Here is a 19591-nt window from a genome sequence, read left to right as displayed (position 1 = left end):
ATTAGGCATATTCATAATATTCACATGAAATGTAATAAAATTCCATACATTTAGCTTACATCTACATGCACCAATATTCTACAGCCATGCAACATTTCTCAGAACTAAACATTCAATTCCATAAGCACAAGTGTTAATCTGACAGTTCTCGGTTAAATTCATTTATTTTCAATAAGGAAAATGGCCAAACTGAAGGTGGGACTTCAATGTTCCAACCAGTCTTAGACTCACTGTAGCAAGAATCACTTGCACTAGTCACCCCTGAGCGAGATCTATGATCTAAGGGTAATTTTCTTCAATAGTTTTAGCAGGATACCATACTTAGCTCAAGAGGGAAGGGATTTCTTAAATAACCAAGTGGTTTATCAGGGAGGTAATTACATCAAAATTTGTAATACTGGGTAGTTTATCATTTTTGGAAAGCACTCTAAGAGTGGTTTATAACCCCAACAACAAGCAGGCTAGGTGGTTTATCAACTTTCTCTTATAAATCACCCTTTTGCATGTGGGTTATCAACCCTTTAGTAAGCACCCACAATGGTTTCTCGGCCAATTCTTGGCAAGTACTCCTTCCCATCTCCTTAGAATGTTCTTGAACTCTTCTTGGTCACAACTTCTCTTTTCAGGGAATTTCATTGCCTCATCTCATAGGTCTTTTTAGAGCTCCTCATGCACTCCATCAAGAAGAAGTCGAACCCCTACATTGTTGTGAAATTCCCTTTTAATTTTTATCTTAGGTGTCTCTTCATGCTCCTTTTGGACTCTTCATGATCCTTTTGGAAGTTTCCTCTATTTATTTATTTTTATAACTACCCACAAATAAAACAGTGGTGCCAATTGGCTCCACACAACCTTATTTTTCCTCTTCCTCTTTATATCATGGATCTATGGTCCCACTCTTCACGCCATTACATAAGAATATATTCATTTATAATTTAGAGTGTGTTGAAGGACCGAAATTTCTACCTCAACATTGGGGGAAAGCCACCGGGTTAGGAACTTAGAGCATATCCTTTTATTTTTAGAATGGTGGCTCTAACTGGTTTTATGGCATGAATTTACCAATAAAATTATAAGAAATGAATTGAGTACAAGTATAAAGCTCTGATATAATTAAAGTTGGAAATAAAGAATACTTAAACTTAATATATATCCTGGGAAAAAAATGTGTATATGTGATTAAAAAACTTCATAAGCAACATGAGAATATAGATTATCATGTGATTATGAGGTTAAAACAACTAATTTAATTAAATAGTTAATTAAATTGGTTGATTAATTCGTCACATATATGAGATCTCGTTGTTTATACATATAATATATAATTCCAATCAAACATATCAGTAGTGATAATGCACCGTGATTGTTATAACACATATATGACTAACAAAATCATATTTTCATTCAACTCTTAAACAATGAAATAATAAACAGGTAATAGTACCCGATAAATTGTTACTTTGCTCATGAGAAAAATGGTGGTGGTTTAGCTATGTATTAAGAGAAACTGAAGTTATAGTAGTGCAAACTTGAGCTTTTTCAAAAATTCAAAACCCCTTCTTAATACAAATGGAGGGGATTCATGTTTTCAAAATAAAATACAAATATAGAAAATAGAGTAGCAACTTGAAGCGATTCTAATAAATGAAGCTAAAATAAACCAAAAGAGACATATTTAGAATATGTTGTAACAAATCATCTAGGCCTGTGAAGAAGACTATCCTCCCATTCATTGTTGTAGCTCGTAGATATCTGTCATATTCTTTAATTCAGGTGGAGACTTTGGTTGAATCCACATCTGGCTGATGAAGATTGTGTCTCTTAATGTTGGAAATATCTGAGTGGTGGTATTGGATAAACACTAGAGCATCAACCACTGGCTGTGTGGTTTGACCAAAAACTGCCAATGACTTTCCAAGTCAATTTTAGATAGTTGATTGATTACTTCGGCTTGCTTTTTGGATGACTCTTGCCACATTTTAGTGAGCGGTTTAATATCTAGAAATGCTACTTCGAGGCAATTTGATATGATATTTGCTTGAAATAAGTTGTCACAGACTACCTCAATGAGATTATTATAAATATCACTTGCATTGAACATTGTTTCCTCTACATGTTTAAGACGAATTTCCATTCTCTAAAGACAATTTCCTTGTGTGACTCTTCAATCTGGGAAGATTAGCTAATCTTATATTAGAATTTTCCTACCATGTAAGGAAACCTATAATTTTTTCTTCAATGTCATCAAAACAAGTTATGATATCTGATAATTTATCAACTAAGGAACTAGTTGTATGGCACAAATTATGAATAGTGGCCAACTTTTGACAAAATAAAACGTGTTATTGAGCAAGGAGAGTGTTTAACTCTCTTGCTTCCTTCTTGAACTTTGTCAATTCAGGATTAACACTTAGTTGTTCAATCATGTTCTACAATTCTTGTATTTGAGTGTCTCGAACCTACAAATCAGTAACATATTGAACTTTGAGGGCATCAAAATTGTTTTGGAGTTCAGTGATTTGTCATTGCCATTGATCGGCAACCTTTTGTTTCTCTATTTCAAAACTTTGCTCCAAATGAAGAATTATGTCTTCTTTTTCTTTTAACACTTATTGTACTTTTGTGGCTTTATCCATTATTGTTGAAGCATATTCTCCTGTGAATTGAGTGAGCCTTCCCATCTCTTCTACAGGAGTGGACAAAGAGCCTTTCCATACAACCTCAAAAGAAGCAATTCCATGGACTAAAGCCTAGGACTGATCAATTTTCCTTTTCTTCCTCTCTCTTTTGACAACAAACTTGTGCTGCGAATTGTGAAATATATCAAGTGGAGGAATTTCTTCATCCCTTAATACAACCTCGTATGTTGGAAAATCTGGTATAATTTCAATGTCTTCATCTCCTAAAGGCTTGTCGGAGGCCTTCGTTGTCACTGAATTCTATTCCATGCTTTTAGAAGTATCTCAGGCCTCCTCTTGTAAGGGATTCTTTAAAACTTTTAGTTAATTGACCTTCAAAAACTGGTTATATTGCTCTCATATTTCTTCAAGCTTGGTATCAAGCATAGGACCTTCTTCCTGAGAAGAGAAGGAAGCACATTTTTATCTTAATTGAGGCACATTAGTAGTCTATGTGGAACCAACAACTATGGTAGCATCCTAAACTCTACTTTCCTAAGGAATTCTTAATGATTCCATAAGCAAATTAGCTAACCTTGCTGCTCTCTACTGGGTGAACTGAATCATCTATTGTGGAGTCAAATTTTTTGTTGCTTGTCTCATAACCACTGAATAAGTAGAAACCTTTTAAAATAGATCATCAAACTTATCTGGTTCATGAGTAAACTTCCTAATGCTTGATGTAGTGGTAACCTTTCTAACAGCTTGATGGGGATCATATTTCCTATTAGGAATGGTGGGGAAATTGAGCTCTAGGATAGCATTGATTGCAATGCTTGCATGCTTGAAATTATCTAAAGGATATATAATGCATTGTATAGGAAAAACAAGCTACATTTTCTTATTTGACTCCTTTAATATTTTTGAAATACCATTCCCTACAGTCTGGTATGCTATTTCTCGGGTAAGAAGCTTATCAAGAAAAATAGAGGCAGGACATGGTGGTTAGGAAGACTACCAAAGACTTAGGCATAGGTAAATAACTCTTCACTGAACCAGTTTCCTATCCGAAGAAAGTTGGTTTCAGCTTCTATGGATATCCTAGGAGTTCTCTTATCAAAGATGATTTGGTAAATAGGAAACATTACTCCATGACAGATTTTATAAAAATGAGGCTGACACTTTGAGTCCCAAAGAATATCATGATATATGTGGATAGGGGTCGGGTCTTCTAAAATCCACTTCCATCCCATAGTGGTGAAGTCCATAGTGAAACACAAGGCATTCATTACGTAGGCACTCATGTAAAAGAGAGGAATTATATTTTCTGAAAATTTATTCTTGCTTCTAAAACCGAGGATATCAGAAGATAGGTTATGTGACAGTATATTTCCCCAATCAAATATATAACCTTCTAAAGCTCCATCAATCAGTGGTTTCCATTTATCACTAAAATTTTGTGTGTTAGGGTAAGAAAATAGTCTACACATCATAGCGGCTATTTGACAATAGGGACAAGTGAGAGATTCAACTGCATACTTACCCAATTCCTCTCGCTTATGCTTGTTAGGATCTCTCCTCCATGCTCCAATAGGCTCCAACCCATTGTCATGTTCACTCATGATTTTCTCCACAAACGATTGTTATATTTGCACTAAGGCTCTGGAAAATGGTACATTGCATTCAAATCACTATCAGTGAATGATATGATGATTGTATGCTTCTATTTCATGAACTTCCTTTTTGAAATGTTCAAGTTGTCAATGACCCATTGGACCATGTCTTTATAAGGAAGGGTTTTGGGCTGGGCCGCAATCCTATGCAAGACTAAATTAGCCACATCACTATAAGTAGTATTTGAGACTTGGGTAGAATCCTCGACTATAATTGTTTTTTATGTGACCATGGGTCATTCATCCTAAAATATTTTATATATTTATTCCCAAGAGGAACTTCTGGTATCTATAAAATAGACTGTGTCAGAAAATAATCCTGGCATAGCAGTGTTTTCAGTTGGAGGAACAGCAGATTGATGTTGAGCAATGGGTTTCTTCTTTGATTTTGCTACTTTAGAAATTTCTTCATTGTTAAGCTGGTCGGGACTAACCTATAATGGAAAAAATAGGTCTAAGTGACAACTTATTCACATGAAATACTTAACGCAAATAATTACTTTTACACAACAATCTCCATCTTAAAATCAAATTATGATATAATCGAATTGCAATGAATGAGGATTTTACAATCTCGAAACCTAAAATTCACCACTTTCAAACATTAAATTCCAAAATGTTAATTCACATGGGTTTACCCACATCATCATATCGAAAGAAAAATATCAGAGGAACGAATTGGACATGCATTCGAAAGTTATGATATTGGTAACTTCCAATAAAGGATACTTGATAAGTAAAGACTATAAACAGAGGCAGGAAGTGATACCGGTATTTCTTCATCATTCCCAGGTCTCCTAAGATCTCTTTTAGCTCTATGATTTTGGTTGGGAATAAATCTTTCTATTCGCGAAGCAGTTCGACGACCTTCTCCACTGTGGCATCATCCCAATAGTCCCCCAGCATTACATACTTCGGCTCTTATTCGGTTCTGATATTGACTTGTCTCATTTTCAATGGGCCCGTGATATCTAGATCTTTGATTTCAAGTCCACGTACCTCACAGCTCCCCTCTGATTCCGGAATTTTGACGTTTTACAGATCATCCTCGTCATCTTCTACCTGGACATTATAGCACTCGAGACCCTGGCTCAGCTGTCGCAACCAGTCGGGCTACACAATTTCCTTTGGTTCCAATGGTGCCTTGAAAATGGTGGCCTTTACCAGCTGTAATGCTTCGTCCACGGGATCCATCCATTGATATTCAAAGAGAAATATTGACAAAAACCCTACGCGCAAGATATCCCACTTGCATGTGTTGTGTCAGAGCTCTGCTTCAGTATACTAGCTTCTGGGAATGATGTCCAGGGTGTGATAAAATAAGTGCACCCATTTTGGCTGAGGTTCCTCCTCGTAGGCCTTGATCCATCTAGTAAGGTGCATGTGCGAGTCATCGCATCCATCATATTTCTCCGTTATGCGTAGTTTCAGCTTCCCAAACCTGATCTTCATCATGCACCTACAGCTGCACCAATCATCGAAAGTCCCTTCATGCGTGCCCCACCATCACGCAAGCGTCGCGTGCAATGCCCATCTCAACGCATCAAATCATTGGTTCTTTGGTACTGCGATTTTGAATTTGGTTAGGAATTCATCTATTATCATCAACCCATCATATGTCAGCAATTTGCCATCCTGGGCCCTTACACAATACAGAGATTTAGTCATCATATTGCAGTGTAGCGTAGTTACTCCGCTCAACCTGTTATGCCACTGCTCATCTTCTTTGTCTAAATTGGTGGTGCCCAATTCTACATAGCCTCGTGATATTCTTCTATCCTTCTTTGTCTTGCCCCATTCTTGCCTTTGTGCAGCTATTCTGTAGATACCATCTAATTCGTCATCGCTCTCTTTGTTGCGCACAGGTTCAATATAGTGCGGTCCTTCAGTTGGATCTAGCGAAATGACTATGCGGAGTGACTTTGTTTCAAATACCATTGTCTGCTTCTTTAAATTAATAACCCCGTTCATATCAGTGGCCTAGTCGAATCCTAATAATGTAGGATAGGGTGTACTTTCATCCATGAGCTCAATAACTTCAAAATCCATTTGAGTGCTTGCGCTGTCAAGGTCTACCTTAACTCCTTGTAGCCTTCCCATGGGCAGCACCTTCTGCTGATTTGCCATCCGCAGTTGGATAGGGGACCATTGTAGTGTAGGCTTACCCATGCACTCCCAAGTCTGTTTAGGCAGTACGTTGGCATCTGAGCCTAGATCCAAAATGACCTTATCCATTTCATACTTGTTGATCTGCATTGTTAGGCACGTTTCTCTCCCAGTCCGCGACGCATGTCTTCCCAACTTTTGAACTACACGAGGTTCATTCCATCCTGTGTATCTATTTATCAGTTCCTGTAAGCCTTTAACTGCCCTATTGTCCCGAAGCAATGTTATACATGTCTCTAAAAAGGTAGTTATCACCGAGGGATCCCTGACTAGCTCAGGCTGATCCCTACTACCTGGGGTAGAGACTTCCGCGAAGCTCTCCCGAGCTTCCAGATATGTCTCCTTACCCACCCCTGTGTCTTCCTTACTTAAGCTCCTTCTATCTGCTTTTGTGGCCATGCCACTTCTTAGTACCATGTTAACTTTGGGATCTTCCTCGAGGGGTTTGGACCTCATCATTTACATGTTCTAGGTTGTTGTTGGTTATGTTGCCCTTTTTTCTCAGATCTGTGCTATCAGCGTAGGAAAATCTATCAGCTCATGATCGAATTGCTCACAATAACTGCACGAAATTATGGTGGGGTTGGTACAATCCCGCGCGTAATGTCTTGGACTTCCCAGTTGTAGCAGATGAGTTATCCATGACCCCTTCCTGGCTCCATGTCACCCCATCCTTGCCCACGTCCCTAAAACCCACCGCACGTGATTTTCGCGGCTAGATCTTGACCTCGCACCTCAATCTGCATTTTGTAAGCCGGTGACTGGTCCATTAACATTTGGTAGCTACGATAGTCTCTTTCTTCGTGGCCTACTGACTTGCAAAAGTTGCAAAATAGCTGTTGGGGGGTCTGGTTGTATTTTGGTAATAGATGGCAGTTATCAATGTTGTGCTTTCCTCCCACCTGACAAATTGCACACCAGAGTGGGGCTACGGTTCCTGGTCCTGCCTGTGCCTCTGGTCGCAACAGTGTTGGTCCCCCCATCGCCACAAGATTCACTGAGACCGGGCAGTGATCTTTGTCATGTCCCTGGCTTCTACACTTTATACACCATACTTCCTCCCAAACTTCCGGTTGCGGCACCTGTTCTTGTTTTAACTTCTTCATTTCCAAACACAAGTTTTGGATCTGCGCTTGGATTTTTTGAACTCCCAACCCCAGGTCTTATAACGGAGTTTTGTGTAACCTCATCACTGTCTCTAGTGCTTCAGTCTAGTTGAGATCTTCTGTTGTGATAAAGCCATCCTCAGATGTGATGTTAAGGATGCCATAAACCAAGTGTAGTGTTGTGCATCTGTCAATGTCATGTTATCCTCGAAAATAGTACTTTTCAGTCTTTGGTCAAAATCCCATGGGGTTTCACTAGGCATCATCGCGATCTCTTTGAACCCTATAATCTATTGTGTTTCTGATTTAGGCCGGCTAAACTCCTTCTTTAATTCAATCTGGATGTCTGTTGTCCCTATCGTTGGGTGATCGCTTGAGTACTTTATGTACCATGTCAGTGCTCAATCCTGCAGCACACTGACTAAGGTGGCCTTCCTGATATTATCATCCGCAATTCACTGCACATTCCATACTGATGTTAATACGAACCAAAATTGTTCTGGGTCTTCGCCTCCTGCTCCTTTGAACACCGGTAATTGGATCGCGCTCGTCATTGTTACCCTTGAACTACTACTGTTCCTAGTTTCTTTCGAGTCCCCACGTTTCACACCAGACACCCCTTAGGCAGATCCCAGTCCTGACAACAGAACCATTTGTTGACTTATATGGGCCTAACCCAAGTTCGGAAGAATTATTTAGCCAAGCAAATCCCGCAGCTACGGCCCTTTCGGCAACAGTCCGTGAAGCACGGACTGAGGTCTCACCTGAGGTAGCAGGGGAGGGTGCTGGAACCAGGTTTCCGCACCCTTGGGATGTCTAGATGTGGTTTGGAGGTTTCGCACCCCGTTCTACAACTTCGCTTGCGCTATTTTCGTGCAGATCTCGAATACCCCTTATAGTCTATTAGCGTGCAGTCTATAGATCTAGTCTATTGGATGAAGTATTTGTAGCTCAGATCTACTTAAAATGGTCTTTAAGAAAATATTTAACAGATTTGGCCAGTTCGTGTACTTAGAATACACTTAGATTCACACATATATATAACATAAGCATATGCACATAGATTAAACAGTTATATCAATACAGTCAAATTCGCGATAGCTCAAATTGTAACAAAGAATTTTCAAAAGAAACTTATCTTTATTTCCACTTATCACCAATACATCTAGATCCACCCTGTGCACTCAGCTGCAGGGGTCCATGCACATAGCTGTGGACTCTTCTAGGCCTCTGTGCACACAGCTACAGAGCCTCTATCCACTACCCAAACCCTCGACTCGAACTTACAGACACTTTCAGAGTACTTCCTTCAAAAACCCATTACAATTCAGATCCAAGATCAAACCCCAAAAAGAACTGCCTTTCCCTCATAGAGTCACGCTCTATTTATACCTATCTATGGTCCGTGGACCGACTTACTTCCTATTATTTTATATTATTTTCCAGGTGGACAACCCTTTGACTTGGTCTTTTACATTTCGCGCTCCGCATATTTCGGAGGTTTACAAAGGCTCTCAGACTCAAAACTGTTATGCGGGACCTCCACTACCCAACAGTAATTGTCGATACCGAAGTCATTGATGCTTATTTAGATTATAACTTCTTGTTGGGTCATAGTTACACTTATGTCATGTTAGTTGTCACATCTTTTGTCTTTCGCAAGATGTGCTTTCCCCATAATGGAAAGATCGTTATTTTCGATCAGCTTACTTATTATGACCCTCGGTCACGTACATCTCCTTAGAATACCATCTCATCCATGGCGAGAAACAATACTAATGCTTAGGAATAAAACTTTGCTCTGCAAATGGACGTCATGCAGGTCTAGAGGAAGCAAGAGGAAGCAGAGAGAGCCTTAGCTATATTTTTCCCTAAATTCACTAGGAGGCACCCCAGAAATGAATGTCCATTAAATGTTATAGAGATCTGCTCATTCTGTGAGGAAAACCATTCCACAGATAAGTGCCCTTCCTTGCCTGGATTGAAATTTGTATACCAAGGGGCAGAAGGTGGGGCTGAACAACTCTGTTACATCAATCAAAGGAGACCTCAAGGACCTCAGCCATACCAATAGGGCATGCAAGGTGCATCCTATTCCTATTACCATCCCAACCAGAATGCACCCTTGCCCCCCTTGGTATTATCCTACTCATCCTTCATGGTCCACACCTTCTCCTTGGCCTTATGCACCTCAGTATCCACCCCAACCTGCCAATCAACCATTTCAGCCATATGATTCTACACATCCTCAATGGAATCCCCCATCACAAGGTTGGAGGCATCAATTCAACCAACCCCCTGCTTTATTGCCTCCACCTCAATCTCAACCACATCTCACTCATCCTGCTCCACCTACGCAACACCAGATGCATGCTCAACCAAATCCGAACATGAACAACTAGAAGGCACAATAGATCTATAGTGGAGAGACATCTTACCTTGCCTATGCTATGGAGATTCAATAAATCAACCTCAGGTCTGGAAGAGTGATCCCAGAAAACCAACCTCCATCTCCACCTAAGGATATTGAAAAGGAAAAGGAAGAAAATGTTCCTAAATCCAATCCACCTCCTTTTCCTGAAATATTGATCCATTCTAACCAGCACACCCCAAAAGAGACTGAACTTGTGGGAGAATTTAAAAAATTGTGTGTTAAAATCCCACTTCTCCAAGCTATCAAGGATGTTCCCATCTACAACAAGATTATAAAGGAGAAATGTTTCAAGCATCCTAGGAGGAGAAAGAAATACACCCCTACCATAAATTTCATTGGTCCATTGTCTGATCTAATGTTGGGAAAATCACTCTCCCCAGCATTACATTAGACAATTGACCAATGAAATTTATGGTAGGGCTATATTTCTTTCTCCTCCCAGGATGTTTGAAACATTTCTCCTTTATAATCTTGTTGTACATTGGAACATCCTTGATAGCTTGGACAAGTGGGATTTTAACACAAAAATTTGTAAATTCTCCCAGAAGTTCAATCTGTTCTAGGGTGTGCTGGTTAGAATGGATCAATATTTCAGGAAAAGGTGGTGGATTGGCTTTAGGAACACTCTCTTCCTTTTCCTCTTCAATATCCTCAGGTGGAGATGGACGTTGGTTATCTGGGATCACTCTTCCAGACTTGAGGTTGATTTCTTGAATCTCCATAGCATAGGCAGGGTAAGATGTCTCTCCACTATATACCTATTGTGCCTGCTTGTTGTTCGTGTTCAGATTTGGTTGAGCATGCATCTAGGATTTCTTAGGTGGAGCATGATATATGAGATGTGGTTGAGATGGAGGTGGAGGCAATAAAGCAGGGGGTTGGTTGAATTAAGGCCTCGAACCTTTTTATGGGGGATTTCACTAAGGATGTGTAGAATCATATGGCTAAAATGGTTGATTGGCATGTTGGGGTGGATACTGAGATTCATAAGGCCAAGAAGAAGGTGTGGACCATGAAGGATGAGTAGGAGAATACCAAGGGGGAAGGGGGGAATTTTGGTCGGGATCATAATAGGAATATGATGCACCTTGCATACCCTTTTGGTATGGTCGAGGTCCTTGAGGTCTCCTTTGATTGATGTAACAGAGTTGTTCAGCCCCGCCTTCTACCCCTTGGAATATAGCTTTCAATCCAGGAAAGGAAGGGAACTTATCTGTGGAATGGTTTCCTCACAGACTGTGAAAATCTCCATAACATTTAATGGACATTCATTTATGGGGTACCTCCTAGTGAATTTAGGGGAAAAGATATCTAAGGCTCTCTCTGCTTCCTCTTGCTTCTTCTTGGCCTACATGGTGTCGATTTTTAGAGCAAAGGTGTGAAACGTGGAAACATCATATGCATTTCCCTTGGAGTCTACAAAGAATCCACTTTCCCTTTGCTTTAGTTACACCACAACCTCAGTAGGAATCCATTCTTGTTGCGAAAGCATCAGGTGAGTGAGGGGGTGACCAAGAAAAAGGGAAGAAAATACAAGGCATCCCAAGCAAATCTCACTCCTCCTAAACCACCAAATTCTTCTCCTCCATGTGTTTTGTGTGATATTGTTGGACGTGGCACCAATAATTGTCCTAAGCTCCCTCATATTAAGAATGTGGCCTCTGATACTTTTCTATACCCTAACATCACTAAGGTCCATGTTACCTTACCTGAGTCCACCAAGAAAAACAAAACCTTACGCATGAATCACCCTTGTGCTTTGTGTGATAAGTATGGACATTATTCCTATCATTATCCATGTCTCAAGACTTTCGTGACACACTTCAAGTGCTTCACAAGTTATACATCGCTCGTAGTGACTCTACTTCCCCTATACCTATGGGTTCTTGCTTCACTTCTTCGCCAGGACAGGAGGTTTCTCAAACCACCATTGTGATTCCCCCTCCTGAGGTCGAGATGATGGATAGTTTAGCCTGTATTCCCTACCTATTGTCATCCATGGGATTGATATATCCATAATATTTAGGTGTTTCCTACTAGGCTTCTTTCGATCCTTCTTCGAAAGACACTTTGGTATCAACATCGTTATATGTCCCATATACTATTCATTTGTCCAACCTTTTCCATGATGTGCATGTGAACCTTATCTCTCATGAAGATGCCTTAGGTAGTTCATCTTCATCATGTGGTCCTTCTTCCTCTTATCCTCCCATATTCCATTCTGATGAATAGATCATGGAATCCATGACCACCCCTGATTATCCTTGGGATGATATGCACCATCATGCATATTTCTTACCAGAGAAAACCGAAGATCAATATGTTGTGGAATCCAAAGACTTCATCCATGGTGAGGTTGATTAGTTCAAAAATCCCATTCCTACACCAGATGTTTTTGAAGAATGAAATATGGTCAACATTTCCCATACCATAAAAATTAACATTTCAAATAAACTAGGGATTGAAGAAAATATCACCTTGGGGAAAAAATGTACCCCATAATAAATTGAAACTTACACTAATTTATTCAAAAAAATTGTGATGTTTTCACCTAGTCTTATTCTGAGATTCTCGGACTTGATCATGCCATTGTTGAACATCACATTAACACATGGCCTGATGCCATTCCTTTCCACCAGAAGCAACGGCATATCTATACTTCCAAGAGTGATTCTATTAAATCCAAAATAAATAAGCTCAAGAAGACTGGTTTCATTTATCCCATTGAATACACCACATGGGTGTCCAACCTTGTTCCCATTTTGAATAAACAAGGCACCATTCATGTCTACACATACTTTCGTGATCTGAACAAAGATTGTCCCAAAGAAAACTTCCCCGCACCTTTCATCGACAAAAACATTGATGAGTGTGTGGGACATGAGGTCCTTTACTTTATAGATGTATTCTCAAGATACAACCAGATATGTATTCACTATGCTGGTCAAATTAAAACTTCCTTTACTAGTTTGTGGGGAACTTTCACTCATAGGGTCATGCGTTTGAGTTTAAATAATGTTGGAGCCACTTTTCAATGTTCCATGTCCTATATTTTCATGATCTAGCTCACATTATCCTTTAGTATCTCGATGATCTCACTGCTTATTCCAAACTTTGGTCAAAACACCTTGATGACTTGTGCACCATTTTCCTCCATTGTCACAAGTATAATATTCATATTAACCCCCTTAAGTGCATCTTTTTTGTTCCTATCAAGCATTTTTTGGGCTTCATCATGTCTAAAGATGGTATCACCCTTGACCCTATTAAATTTCAAGCCATTATAGAACTTCCTCCTCCTTGCACCCTTCGCCAGCTACATAGCCTCCAAGGCAAAAAGCCAACTTTCTTCGTTGGTTTGTTCCTAACTATTCCACCACTATTCATGGGTTTCTCAAACTACTTCGATCTAAAATTCCAATTGTTTGGGATGATCAAGCTCAATAGTCCTTTGACTCCCTCAAATGTGTGCTCACTCTCGCTCCCTTGATCATCCCACTTAACTTTGAGAAGAACCTCATCTTGTATGTATCATCTCCCACCTATTCATTTGTTGGGGTCCTAACACAAGAATATGGAACCAGAAATGAGCACGTTGTTTATTATGTCAGTAAGAACCTTAGTGGACTCCTATTTCCTACTCACACGAAGAAAATTTGGCCATGGATGTCGTGTTCTCTGCCGAGAAACTTCATCATTATATCCTTACGTGTACCACCAAATTTGTGACTAATTCCAACCCCGTGGCCTTCCTATTGCATCAATGGATCATCAATGGGAAGTACGTCAGATGGATCATTATCCTCCAGGAATTTGATTTAGAATTTGTTACTCCAAGAGTAAAAAAGGTTTAGCCCTTGTTGAATTTATTTATGACTTTCCTACAGGTAAGCCAGATCCACCAATAAAATATGACCTCCCAGATGAACATTTGTTTGCTATAACCGTTAATGATCCTTGGTATGGTGACATCCTCACTTATCTGCGAACCCATAAATTCACCCCTCATCTCAATCATGATGATCGATGATGTATTCAACATCAATCCCCTCGTTATCTCCTCATTGGTGATGATTTTTATCATCGCGGTGTTAACATTATCCTCCATCATTGTCTCACCCATGTTGAAGCTGAGCAAGTGTTCAATGCCTATCATGATGGCGCTTGTGGTGGTCATTTCTCTGGAATGGCCACTTCGTAGAAAATCATGTGTGTTGGATACTTTTGGCCTTCTCTCGTTAGAAATGGCATTGAGGTAGTCAAACAATGTCCCAATTGTCAATTATATGCCCCAAAGTCTCAAGCTCCACCTGCTCCACTTCATCCTATCATCGCAGCTAGTCCTTTGTGTAAATGGGCCATTGAATTTATGGAGTGTCAACCCCCATCTACTAATAACCACAAATATATTATCGTTGCCATCAATTATTTTACCAAATGGGTTGAAGCCATGCCCACATTCAATGACATTGTAGCTACTACAGCCTTGTTCTTACCATGTCATCGCTCAATTTGGAGATCCGAAACAATTGGTTTCCGACCATGGCCGACACTTCAAAGATGATATCTGGCATGAGCTATCCTCACTTTTGGGTTTTGAACACCAATATTCATCGTCTTATTACCCTCAAGGAAATGGACAAGTTGAATTCATCAATAAAATCCTTAAAACTATGCTTCAACGGACAGTGAATAAACACAAGACCAACTGGTACCTTATGTTCTTCGCTACATTATGGGCCTATAAAACTTCTATCAAAACTACCATTGGGTTCACTCCTTTCCAACTTGTCTATGGACAGGAAGTAGTCTTACTAATCAAGTGTGAAATCCCCTCCCTCAACCTTGTTGACTAACTCCTCCTACACACCCAACCTTTAGAATAGAGACTCATCATGCTTGAGTGCACTAATGAATATCATTGTGTTGCCTTGAAAACCATTAAAGTGACCAAAAATCCCACCAAAGCTCAGTATGACCATAAAGTCGACCCTTGTACCTTTCATGAAGGTGACGTTGTTCTTGTCTATTACCAATCTCACGATATCCTAGGGCATGGGAAGTTTGAACCATTATGGCATGGTCCTTATATTATTCATAAATTTTTGGGAAAGGGGGCATACCTTTTAGATGGTCCAGAAAGAAAAATTCTTCCTAACCCTCGCAATGCACTCTACCTGAAGAAATTTTACTCATATCGTTTCCAATTGAATGTATTTTATTTTTTCTTTTCTGAATTTAGGTAGTTTTCATCTCCCATCATCTCATTCGTCTTCTTCTTGCACCTTTTAGATGGATCCATTATCCACACCATACATCGATTATGTTGATGGTGCGAGTTGCTTCTCCAGGAATCTAGCCTCAACAACTTGGGCCTTTTTTACTCCTTTGCATTCATTAGTCTACTTCAATGGCATATGCATTGGATTTTCCACCAATAATCAGGTTGAATATGATGCAGTGATAGGTTTTTTAGCCAATGCCCTTGATCATCCCATCCTGCATGTCCATGTTTGTATTGATTCCTTGCTACTCGTCATGTAATTGAATAGTGTTTATCATGTGAATAATCCTATCCTGTTTAGAAAATATCTACAAGTTAAGCTTTTTGCATGTGAATTTGAATCCATTTCATTCAATCATGTTCCTAGAGAAAAAAAAATAACTATGTAGATTCCATTGCAAACAATATTCTACATTGGCATTTATCACATGCATACACAACATCCATAAAATAAACAAATGGTGAACCACATCATCACAAAAATATGCATAACCATATTATGTATACAAATATCCATCATATAAAGTTTGGAGTCCACTACTCTAAATACATCTGGCATGCTCATAGCATGTTATCATCATACATACAAAAATGGTGGCACCTACACCCATACACCTAATCATTATTTTCTAGCAGATCTTGTGCCAATGGGTCCATTCCCCTAGCTCGTAAGTCTCAGACTGCCTGATCGGACATCGCTATGCGCCTCATGGTAGCTTGCCATTCAGAGGGAACACTAGTACACGCATTTGTATATTGATCTTCTAGCTCATGCCACCCATGCTTTGTCACCCTAGTCAGTAGCAAGTTGAACCTATGATGGAGATCCTTCAATAATATGTCACTATCTGATCTTTGTTGTGATGTCGACCCCTTTTGATCTGTATCCACAGGTGATGCATCTCACCCTGCATATCCTTTCGGCTTCATCAGTGCTATATATGTATGTCACAAGTTTGAAAATTAGTGCGACATACATATACTTTTTAAAATATACATGTGACCAAATATAGAAACTATCGCTCACCATTTGGTCCCCATGTTCATCCTGGTGGAAGTGGTAGATCAAGATTGCCTTGGAAGTTCATTTCATTGTATGGATAGTCATCTATGTAGAGTGGTATATGATCCCAATGAGCAAAGAACTTAGGTTAGAACACTCATCTGACTTCCCCCCTCCAGCATGTCGTAGTAGCGACCACCAGCTATGCATCTTGGGCTCCTATGGGCCCCCATCACAGATCTGTATATGTGGTCAGATGGTAGGGACCTTCTCAAAGAAGAATGAGCATAAAATTTCCCAAATGAACAGTTAGCATTGGTTCACAACCTGCATAGACCCAATTAACATTTCAAATACATCAACAACATCTAGGCCCACCCATAGTAGGTCCCTCCCACTACACTCTCCACCAACATCATCTTCCCTCAAGAAATGTGATGGAAGACATGACTACCCAAGATTCGCACCACTCGTGTAGATGTAGCTCATGTCTCAAGCCTCTCCAAGACATGCATTAGAGGAAATTTCAGCTAAAAAATAACCACCTAAAAAAAATTAAGAATTCAATTATAGAGTTCAGGCTTCTGTGATCCATATCAAGATTGTGAGAGATTTTTCAGCGAAAATCACATGGAGTATCATTTGTCGACGCGTTTCGAACCAACTAGTGTGGTTCATCGTCAGGACAAGTTGAAGAAACAGATCCAGCTTAGCATGATAAATAGCCTGAGCAGAGTCTCCAACGGCTAGATTGATTAACGGCTAATTTTGACCTTAGGAGCCAAGTCAAAATTATAATTTATTAATTTAATATTTTTACTATTTTTATTATTATTTTTCTATGGAAATAAGTTAAATTAGGTAAATGGTTGGTTTTAAAAAGGAATTCATTTATAAAAATTAATAAATATAATTATAATACTAGGTTATTAAAAGTTAGGATTAATCATTTCAATGGTTGATTTGAAAAGAAAAGAAAATTTATTTATTTATTTAAATTATTTAATAATTAATATTGGTATTATACATATATATAAATATTTTTATACTTAAAATCATAATAATAGGTTGACGAGTATTTTTATTCAATCACAATTTAATGGTAAGTTTATTCAAAAGATGTTACGTTAGTTAGAAAATTAGTTAAAAATAATTAGATTAGAATTTCAACATAAAATTAGTTATATAAAGGACCTTAAGGTAATGTAAAATATATATAAAATTAATTGAAAAGGGAGCTGATTTCTAAGTACTATCAAAGTTAAAAGCAAATTGGAAAAAAATAATATTAAAATTTTTAAAAAATATATAAAAGGGAACAATAATTAAACAATATTAAATTGATAAAAATCAGTTCAAAATAATGTCAGTTAAAAAAAATAATAATAAAAAAATAATTAATTAATTAAAAAATAATAATAATAAAAATAAATAAATAAAAATAAAAATAAAATAATAAAAATATAAATAAAGAAATATAAATAATAAATAAATAAGTAAAAATGAAATAAAGTAATAATAATTAAAAATAAAGATAAAAGAAAAAACCTAAAGAGGAGGGCGGAAAAACGACTAGGACGAGAGTGCAGGGACCCAACACCTACTAACTTTCCAACCATCCTCTTTATTGAGATTGCTTGGTCTCTTTTCAATCTCAAGCGCTTCCCTAAATTTTCGATGATGGAAATGCGAGACCTTAGCAATAACACTAGCTTCCTCAATACAAACATGATGATTGGTTTTCTCAGCATGTTCAGCTAAAGCGGAAGACTTAGCTCTCCTATGCCTAAGATCCGTTGCGTGCTCGCTAATCCTTTGATTAATGGAGCGACCAGTCTCCCCAATATAGGGGGTCCCACAGGAACAAGGGATCAGATAAACGCCCTTCATATCCTTAGGGTCGATCGGATCCTTCACAGGTTTGAGGGACATACGAATGGTGTTTAGGGGCCTAAAGGTCACAGGGATACTATGCTTCCTGAGAATCCTTCCAATTCTATCGGTGGTCCCCTGAACATACGGAAGATGGACACCAGGAATTCGCTCTTTCTGTTCTCTTTTAGAAAGAGAATTCTTGGAAGCTTTAAGGAAAGCCCTCTGACCCATGTATCTACTATAACAATTCTCAACAAAGACATCAAGCAAATGGGATTTTTCTTTCTCAAAGATCTTCTTGTCCGAGATCCTCAGGGCCCGAGTAGCAAGGGTATTGAGAACACCCATCTTTTGAGCCGGGAAATGGTGGGAACTGGCATGAAGATATTGTTCTGTATGAGTTTTCTTTCGAAAAACTTGATGGGCGAGGGAACCATCACTATTCTTCAAAACAAGAATATCAAGGAATGGAAGGCATCCATCAACTTCCTGCTCCTTAGTGAACTTAATGGCTGAGGATTGCTTGTTGAGATGATCAAAGAAGACATCAAGCTCATCCTGGCCATGAGACCAAATGACATTGGTGTCATCCACATACCTTCTCCACAGTTTGGGCAAGAGCCGGGAAGAGTTCAGAGCCTTGGACTCAAAATCCTCCATAAACAGGTTCGCAACAACAGGGGAAAGGGGTGAGCCCATCGCAACCCCACAGGTCTGCTCGAAGAACTCTCCCTCAAAACTGAAGAAAGTGGAAGTGAGGCAGATCTCAACCAACCTGGCCGTGTCAGGATTTGTTAGGCGGTTGATCACATCCAAGGCCTCACTAATAGGGATGCAAGTGAACAGGGAGACAACATCGAAACTAACAAGAATGTCCCCAGGATCAAGCTTAATGTCCTTTAGTTCTTCAATAAAGGAAGCAGAGTCTTTTACGAAGGACTCCGTACGACCAACTAAGGGCTTAAGCTTTAACGCAAGGAACTTCGCAAGAAGGTAGGTAGGGCCTCCAATGGTGTTGACGATGGGCCTTAAGGGGGAACCTTCCTTGTGAATCTTGGGGAGGCCATAGATTCTGGGGGTAATAGGGTTGCTTTCAATGAGCTTATGATGCAAGGAACTCAATGAGCCAATGGATTTAATGGCCACAGCCACATTTCGAGCCACCTTCTTCAAAGGATTTTTGGGAAGATTTTTGTAGCTACCACTATTATGAAGATGATCCAACATCTTGCTGCGGTAATCATCCCTGTTAAGAATGATGGCAGCCCCACCCTTGTCTGCCTTAAGAACAATGATATCCTTGTTCTGGTTTAAGGATCTGAGAGCTAAAGATTCTTCCTTGCTGATGTTACTCTTAGGCGGCTTAGCCTTTCTCAAGGCAACTGCACAATCCTGCCTAATAGTATCTTTGATCCTATCAGGTAAACTTCGG

This window comes from Pinus tabuliformis, chromosome 5_2, assembly GCF_031772625.1.
Source record: "Pinus tabuliformis cultivar Carrire ecotype Pingquan chromosome 5_2, CPIR1, whole genome shotgun sequence".
NCBI classification, from domain to species: Eukaryota; Viridiplantae; Streptophyta; class Pinopsida; order Pinales; family Pinaceae; genus Pinus; species Pinus tabuliformis.
The sequence above is the reverse complement of the archived record's forward strand: the minus strand, read 5'-3'. Positions refer to the sequence as shown.